The sequence below is a fragment of the Pteropus vampyrus genome, unplaced genomic scaffold, assembly GCF_000151845.1.
Source record: "Pteropus vampyrus isolate Shadow unplaced genomic scaffold, Pvam_2.0 Scaffold117, whole genome shotgun sequence".
Lineage (NCBI taxonomy): Eukaryota > Metazoa > Chordata > Mammalia > Chiroptera > Pteropodidae > Pteropus > Pteropus vampyrus.
In genome coordinates, this window is record NW_011888898.1 from 2,193,126 (window position 1) to 2,199,224 (window position 6,099).

At 52.2% G+C, this 6,099-nt stretch overlaps 1 long non-coding RNA gene across 1 annotated transcript in view; it reads left to right on the forward strand.

Annotated features, from left to right (window-relative positions):
- Window positions 1-3,047, forward strand: part of LOC111743637 — a 7,014-nt gene extending 3,967 nt beyond the window's left edge. The window contains exon 2 of the long non-coding RNA XR_002781809.1: window positions 73-3,047. This is a non-coding gene — a long non-coding RNA (uncharacterized LOC111743637). The remainder of the gene's footprint in view (window positions 1-72) is intronic.
- Window positions 3,048-6,099: the final 3,052 nt, after the last annotated feature.

Genomic DNA, 6,099 nt, shown 5'->3' on the forward strand with positions numbered 1-6,099 from the left:
TCCGAACTCTAGAACTCAAGATACTACATTCGTGTTGTTTTAAGCCGCTACATTTATGCTAATTTGTTACAGCAGCTAAAGGAAACTGATGCGCAGTTAAGGATGTCCCTCCCTCGGAAAATCGCAGGAGACGTTTGCAGCGTTTCATCCAACACGCATGATGCCAACGAATTTATTATTCACTTAATCCTCACAGCTCTGCGAGGGAATTACTCCTACCACCCCCCTTTTACTGATGAGGACGTCGAGGCTCAGAGAGGGTACGTAAGTCATCCAAGGTCACACAGCTAGCGAGTGGCAGAGCCAGGATTTGTTCCTACATGTTGTCCTCTGCCTCCGTTTTCGAAACACTTACGAGGTTCCGCGCAGGGTGAAACTCCTGCCCTGGGAAGTAATGTCTTATTTTTTTCCAGCTTGTTGGGACAGACTTCTAATCCCTTCAACCTCTCTCGTCTGGCTAAACAACAGTCCTTGCTCTGCTGCAGTGGGTGGCTCAGAGACCCCTCATCTGTGGCTGCCCACGAGCACACCGCAGGCCTCTCGCTTTGTCTGGGAGAGTGGCTCTCCTGTGACAACAGAAACATGAATCAGTGGTGCTGATGGGGGCCTGGGGCCAGGGGACTCTCAAAAGCAGCCGTGCAGGAGCAACAGCTGGAACAGGGCCGCCTCCACATCTGAGAGGCCCCTCACCCCATCACGACACAGCCCGGGGGCCCTTTGGCCATCTCTCCCGTCAAGGCCACTTACGAAGGAGTCGGAGGGAGTACTGGCACCCAGCCCGTGAGTGAGCAAATCCCCTAGCATATTCACTCTCTCTGCTTCTCTACCTGCAGTGACACCTCCCCCAAGGCCCAATGCTGCCACTCACTGGGCATCTGTGCAGGGGCAGGCCCCCTTCCCTCTCTACCCCAGCCTCATCTCTGACACGGGGAGGTGGGTGAATAGAAAGTATCATGCCAAGGGTCCCCATGGCCTCCTGCTGGCCCGGGTAACCAAAGATCCTTACTGACCGCAGATGAAGCTTGTCTTGGTCCATACTTAAGGCCATCAACTCTCGTACCCTCATCTTTAAAAGGGTCTGCCTTATAGGACTAATGTATAATAGTAATAACAATTAAAAGCTCAATAATCCATTGCAAGCTGGCAAAGCCAAGTCCGGGCTCAGCCCCAGCCTCAGCACAGACGGCTTGCAACAGATTACTGAGCTTTCGATTATTATTACTATTATACACTGATCCTCACAAAACTGGTTTATTTCTTGCCCCATTCTCCCAGGTCAGGTTTCCAAATCGAGGGCAGAGGTTGTGCCAAACCTGCCGACGGGTTTCATCTGGCACACGAGGTGTCAGCCCACATAATAGTTTTAAAACTTGAGATAGTTGCCAAAGGAATTAGTTAGGGTACAGTTCAAGGGGCTGAGCTGGAGACCCCCAAATAACAGCAGCTTAAAGAAGAGATCATTTTATGCCTCTCTGCCAGGAAGTTCAAGGACTAGCAGGTGGCTATGGAAGCTCCATGGGGCCAGGGACCCAGGCTCCCCCTTCCTGCTCTGCCTGCTTCCCAGAGTGACTTCCAGAGGTCCACCTCATCTGGCTCTGCATTCGGCCAGCAGCAGGAGGGCAGGGGAGGCGTGCCCACTTTTTGAGGATGAGGCCTGGCAGTGGCTCACGTCACTTCTGCTCAGCCCCTTGGCCTGAGCTTGGTCATGTGGTCACACACAGCTGTTGGAGGTGCAGCTTATTCGGGATGGCCACAAGCCTAGCTACGATGCAGAATACTATTATCAAAGACGAAGAAAACCAGCATGGGGGACAAAGAGCAGTCTCTGACACGCTGACAATTAACAATCAGGACACTTTAGATTCTGGTGCATCTCGATTATAAGGAGAACTGACACGCACTGAGCACGTCTACGCCCCCGCCTCTGCCCACCCTGCATCAGCCACACGAGGGAGGTGCATCAGAGACTGTGAGCTGGAATTCAGACTTGCCCCCAAGGGAGGGCAAAGCCAAGCCCCTTCTCCTACCCCATCCGGGTGTGTGCTGGATGGCTGTGCTAGGAAAAACTCTGGAATGGCCCAGCGAGTCAATTCCCTAAGTCCCTTCCCCCAGTTCCTTTCCTCCTGATGGCTGAGGGCCCACCAGGCACAAGGCTCCCCTACAGAGCATGCTGCCTGCCATCTGGTCCTCGGGCTGAGGACAGGCGAAGGTGCCTGAGGACTCTGCTGGCACCAACCCTCACACTGGCTTCCTACCCTTGTCTGCCCCAGAAGCCTAGGAGCCTTTTGGGGAAGCTAAGCTGATGGTACGCCATCCCTACGGGAGAGGCGGGGCCACCCCGGGGCCACCCGGTGGCGGGGTCCCCCACACTACGGCTCCTGGCTGCTCCAACAGGAAAACCAGCGATGTGTGCTTTCGCCTCCCAGCGGGTCATAAATATCGCTCCTGGAGATTAGCGGGGCCCCACGCTCCTGTTCTCAGCCTCCCCAAGGGACTCAAGGCAGGGCTGAGTCACGGTCCCCGGCCCTTTCTAAATTGTACTTAAAATGAAAAAATAAATAGGAGAGGGAAAGGGCCTGATTGTTTGCAAGAGCAGAAGAATGAGCTTTCTTTGTGCTTGCAGGCCTCCAGAAGGACCCAAGGGAGTGAGCTCAGGGCTGCTGCTCCCGCTCACCAAACTTCACCTTCAAGGTGAAGCCAGGAGCCAAAGAAAATATTGTGATAAAGTCTAAGTTACTGCCGATGCCTACCCGGCCACTTGATTAACTGAACCGAGTGCAAACAAATCTTCCAGCTCCTTCCTCTCTGCAAATCTGGGTGGGAGGAGACGAGACCTGGGCTGGGAGCCAGCCTCCAGCTCGCCACACTCTGCTCTGTGCCCTGCTTTTTTCTTTCCTTGTCTCTTTCTACAGGGCACACGGGACTCGCTGCGTGACCTCTGGGGCCCGGTGCAGACTGAAGACGCAGGGTCCTTGTTCAAAAAGCAGGGGAAAAATAGCGCCACTAAAGATCCTAAAATATAAAGGTGTTTCCTTTATTCCGCGGTCTCTCTCTTGGCTGGTTGTGGTGTTTTTTTTATTTGTTATTTAACGTCATTCGAGGTATAGAAAAAAATCGTAATTTTAAATTATTAGCATGCATTTTTACTGTCCATCTTTATATCGCACGGCCCTGATTTTAAATGCAAATCCAAGAACGTTTAACCCACACGCAGGATCACCAAAATCACACGACTTGAGCTTCGTGTCTCGCAAAAGCTATGCGTTCCACCCTCACCAGACAGTGTGAAGGCCGCGGGAAACTCACATGACCGTTTGTATTTCAACTCTTGAAATGCGCAGATTCTACCAACACTCTCTACCTTCTGCTCACTGATGAGCAAGGAGGGACCGAAAGGGAAGGAATGAGAGATGGGCAGTCGTGCCCTTTCCTTCCAAGTCATCGTTTTCAGGGTAAAAGGCTGACCACGACCGGGAAGTGACACACGTAAGAAAAGGTTCCTTGGGCATCCAGAATTCTGAAGTCAGGGGGAACAGCGAACACTACGTGCAAATGGATGGTGAGGAACAGCAGACACACATACTGCGCGTGCCTCCTCGCTCACGCAGGTGCTCCCTTGTCCCGATGAACTTCACTTACGAAACACAAGTTCAAAGATAAAGCAAAGAATTTTAAGATGGTGAAAGTGCTAAGTGTAAGGCCCTTCTGGGTACGATGCCTTGTGTAATGGCACAAGCTGCAAGTGGATACTGATAACATGTTTATTTTTCTTACTCATATGTATATTGTAGAAAAATTAGGACATCCGAAGACACTCCGATGAAAGAGGAAGTTTGAAGCCCTGAGCTGCCACATAAGAAATCTGGCCACCCTAATCTGAACATACCATGAAAAAGGACCACCCAGAGATAGACAGAGCTGCCCAAGGAGCCCCAGCTCTTTGAGCTGACAGCCAGCATCCACATCAGCTTCTGCATCTGCATCCGCATCAGCTTCTGCATCTGCATCTGCATCAGCTTCTGCATCTGCATCTGCATCAGCTTCTGCATCTGCATCAGCTTCAGCTTCTGCATCTGCATCAGTACCAGCATCAGCATTCACTCTGAGTGCCTGAGCCTTCAGGAATTCCAGATGCCAGCTTTCCAGCAGACCATACTGACCGATACCATGTAGAGCAAAGCTCTTCCACCGAGCCCTGCCTAGATAGCAGATTTATGAAATGAATAAATAAATGGCTGTTTTTCAAGCCCCCAAGGGTTAAACGACATGTTCAAGGTCACCAGCTCCTAAGGGGCAGAATCCCACCTCTGTTCAACTCCGAAGCCTCCGCCCTTCTCGGTGCTAGGATGAAACAAGATGATGTGTGAAAAGGGCTTAGTCCAGCCCCTGGCCTGTGCTGAATGGCGACTGTCACTGCCGTGGTGGCTGCTGGTCTTCTCACTGCCGTAGCTGCCCAAAGCCCCCTAACAATTTAGACATGACGGGGTCTTAAGCCAAGTGCTCTTCTGTTTCATTCTGCCTCTGAAGGGAGATGAGACGAGCTACTCACTTAGGGTGCTGAGGGTGGGAACTGTGTAAAATAATGGAAAATACATGTTGGTCTCTGTCCCGTTTTTGACACAGGGCTCCTAAAACCCTTGTGAACAGGGATGCTGAGAGCATCTTTCGTTCTACTATTTGCTCTTTGACTCTGGTTCCTGACCCGGTTCCTAAACCCTTTACGATTTCCTGGGAGACAGGAGCATCTTTTGTTGTAATGAGGTGATTCTTGGTGGGCTCCTGGATGGGGGCCGGTCACCAGAAAAACCAAGCCATAATGAGAAGCTTGGAGTTTTCAGCCACACACCCATCCTCTAGAGAAGGGAGCGGGGCTGGAAAGTGAGTTCGTAAGCGATGCCTACATGATGAAGCCTCCAGAAAAGTCCCACAGTACAGGATTCAGAGAGCTTCAGAGTTGGTGAACAAACCCACATGCCAGGAGGGTGGCATACCCCAACCCCATGAGGACAGAAGCCCCCACACTCTGGACCCACTATATGTATCTCTTCATCTGGTTGTTCATTCATATCCTTTAGGACAGTGGTCCCCATCCTTTTTGGCACCAGGGACCAGTGCTCCTATGAGACTCTAATGCCTGATGATCTGAGGTGGAGCTGAGGCGGTGATGCTAGTGCTGGGAACAGCTGCCGATCCAGAGGAAGCTTCTCTGGCTTGCCCGCCACTCACCTCCTGCTGTGCGGCCCGGTTCCTAACGGGCCACAGACTGGTACTAGTCTGCGTCCCGGGGCTTGGGGACCCCTGCTCTAGAACATCCTTTGTAATCGACTGCCAATAGTAAGTTAACTGTTTTTCTGGGTTCTATGAGCCTCTCTAGCAAATTACAAAACCTGAGGAGGGGGTCGTGGGAACCTCCATGTATTGCTGGTTGGTCAGAAGCACAGGTGATGACCTGGATCCCAACTGGCACTGAAGAGGGGACAGTCTTGCGGGACTGAGCCCTTAACCTGTGGGGTCTGCACTAATTCCTATCAGTGTCAGCACTGAATTGCATTGTAGGAAGCGCAGCTGGTGTCCAGAATTGCTGGGTGGAAGGAAAACCCACACATCTAGTGTCAGAGGTGTCGTGAGTCATGTGTGGGAGAACAGACAGGGAACGGCTTTTGCCCGCATGGCCCGGCACTCGGGGCTGCTACGCCGGTCTCAGCACGAGTTAGACGCCCTTCTTGCTCACCGGCGTCTGCTTCTCCCTGGCCTTGTCTCCACACGCCAAGACTTGTCCCCATGTTTGGATCTAACATTTCCTGGTCGTCCCAAACCTGGGACCAGCCGAGACCCATTCGAGACGCTAAGTCTTCCTCAGCCCAGGGGCTTCCCCAGGAAGCCGACCTCTCCCCACAAGGTCAGCTCCTAGGATAAGAAGCGTCACTGCCTCTGGCAGAAATGGCTGACGTTGGCCAAAGGGTTGTTCTGAGGACAGAAACGCCCTGGGGCTCACAGAGGTTGGAAGCTCTGCCTTCAGGCACTGGAGATTTGTGATTCATTGCTTTCCCAAGGTCAAGCATCATTTTGAATGTCAACTGTGTCTCAGGCTCTGGAAGC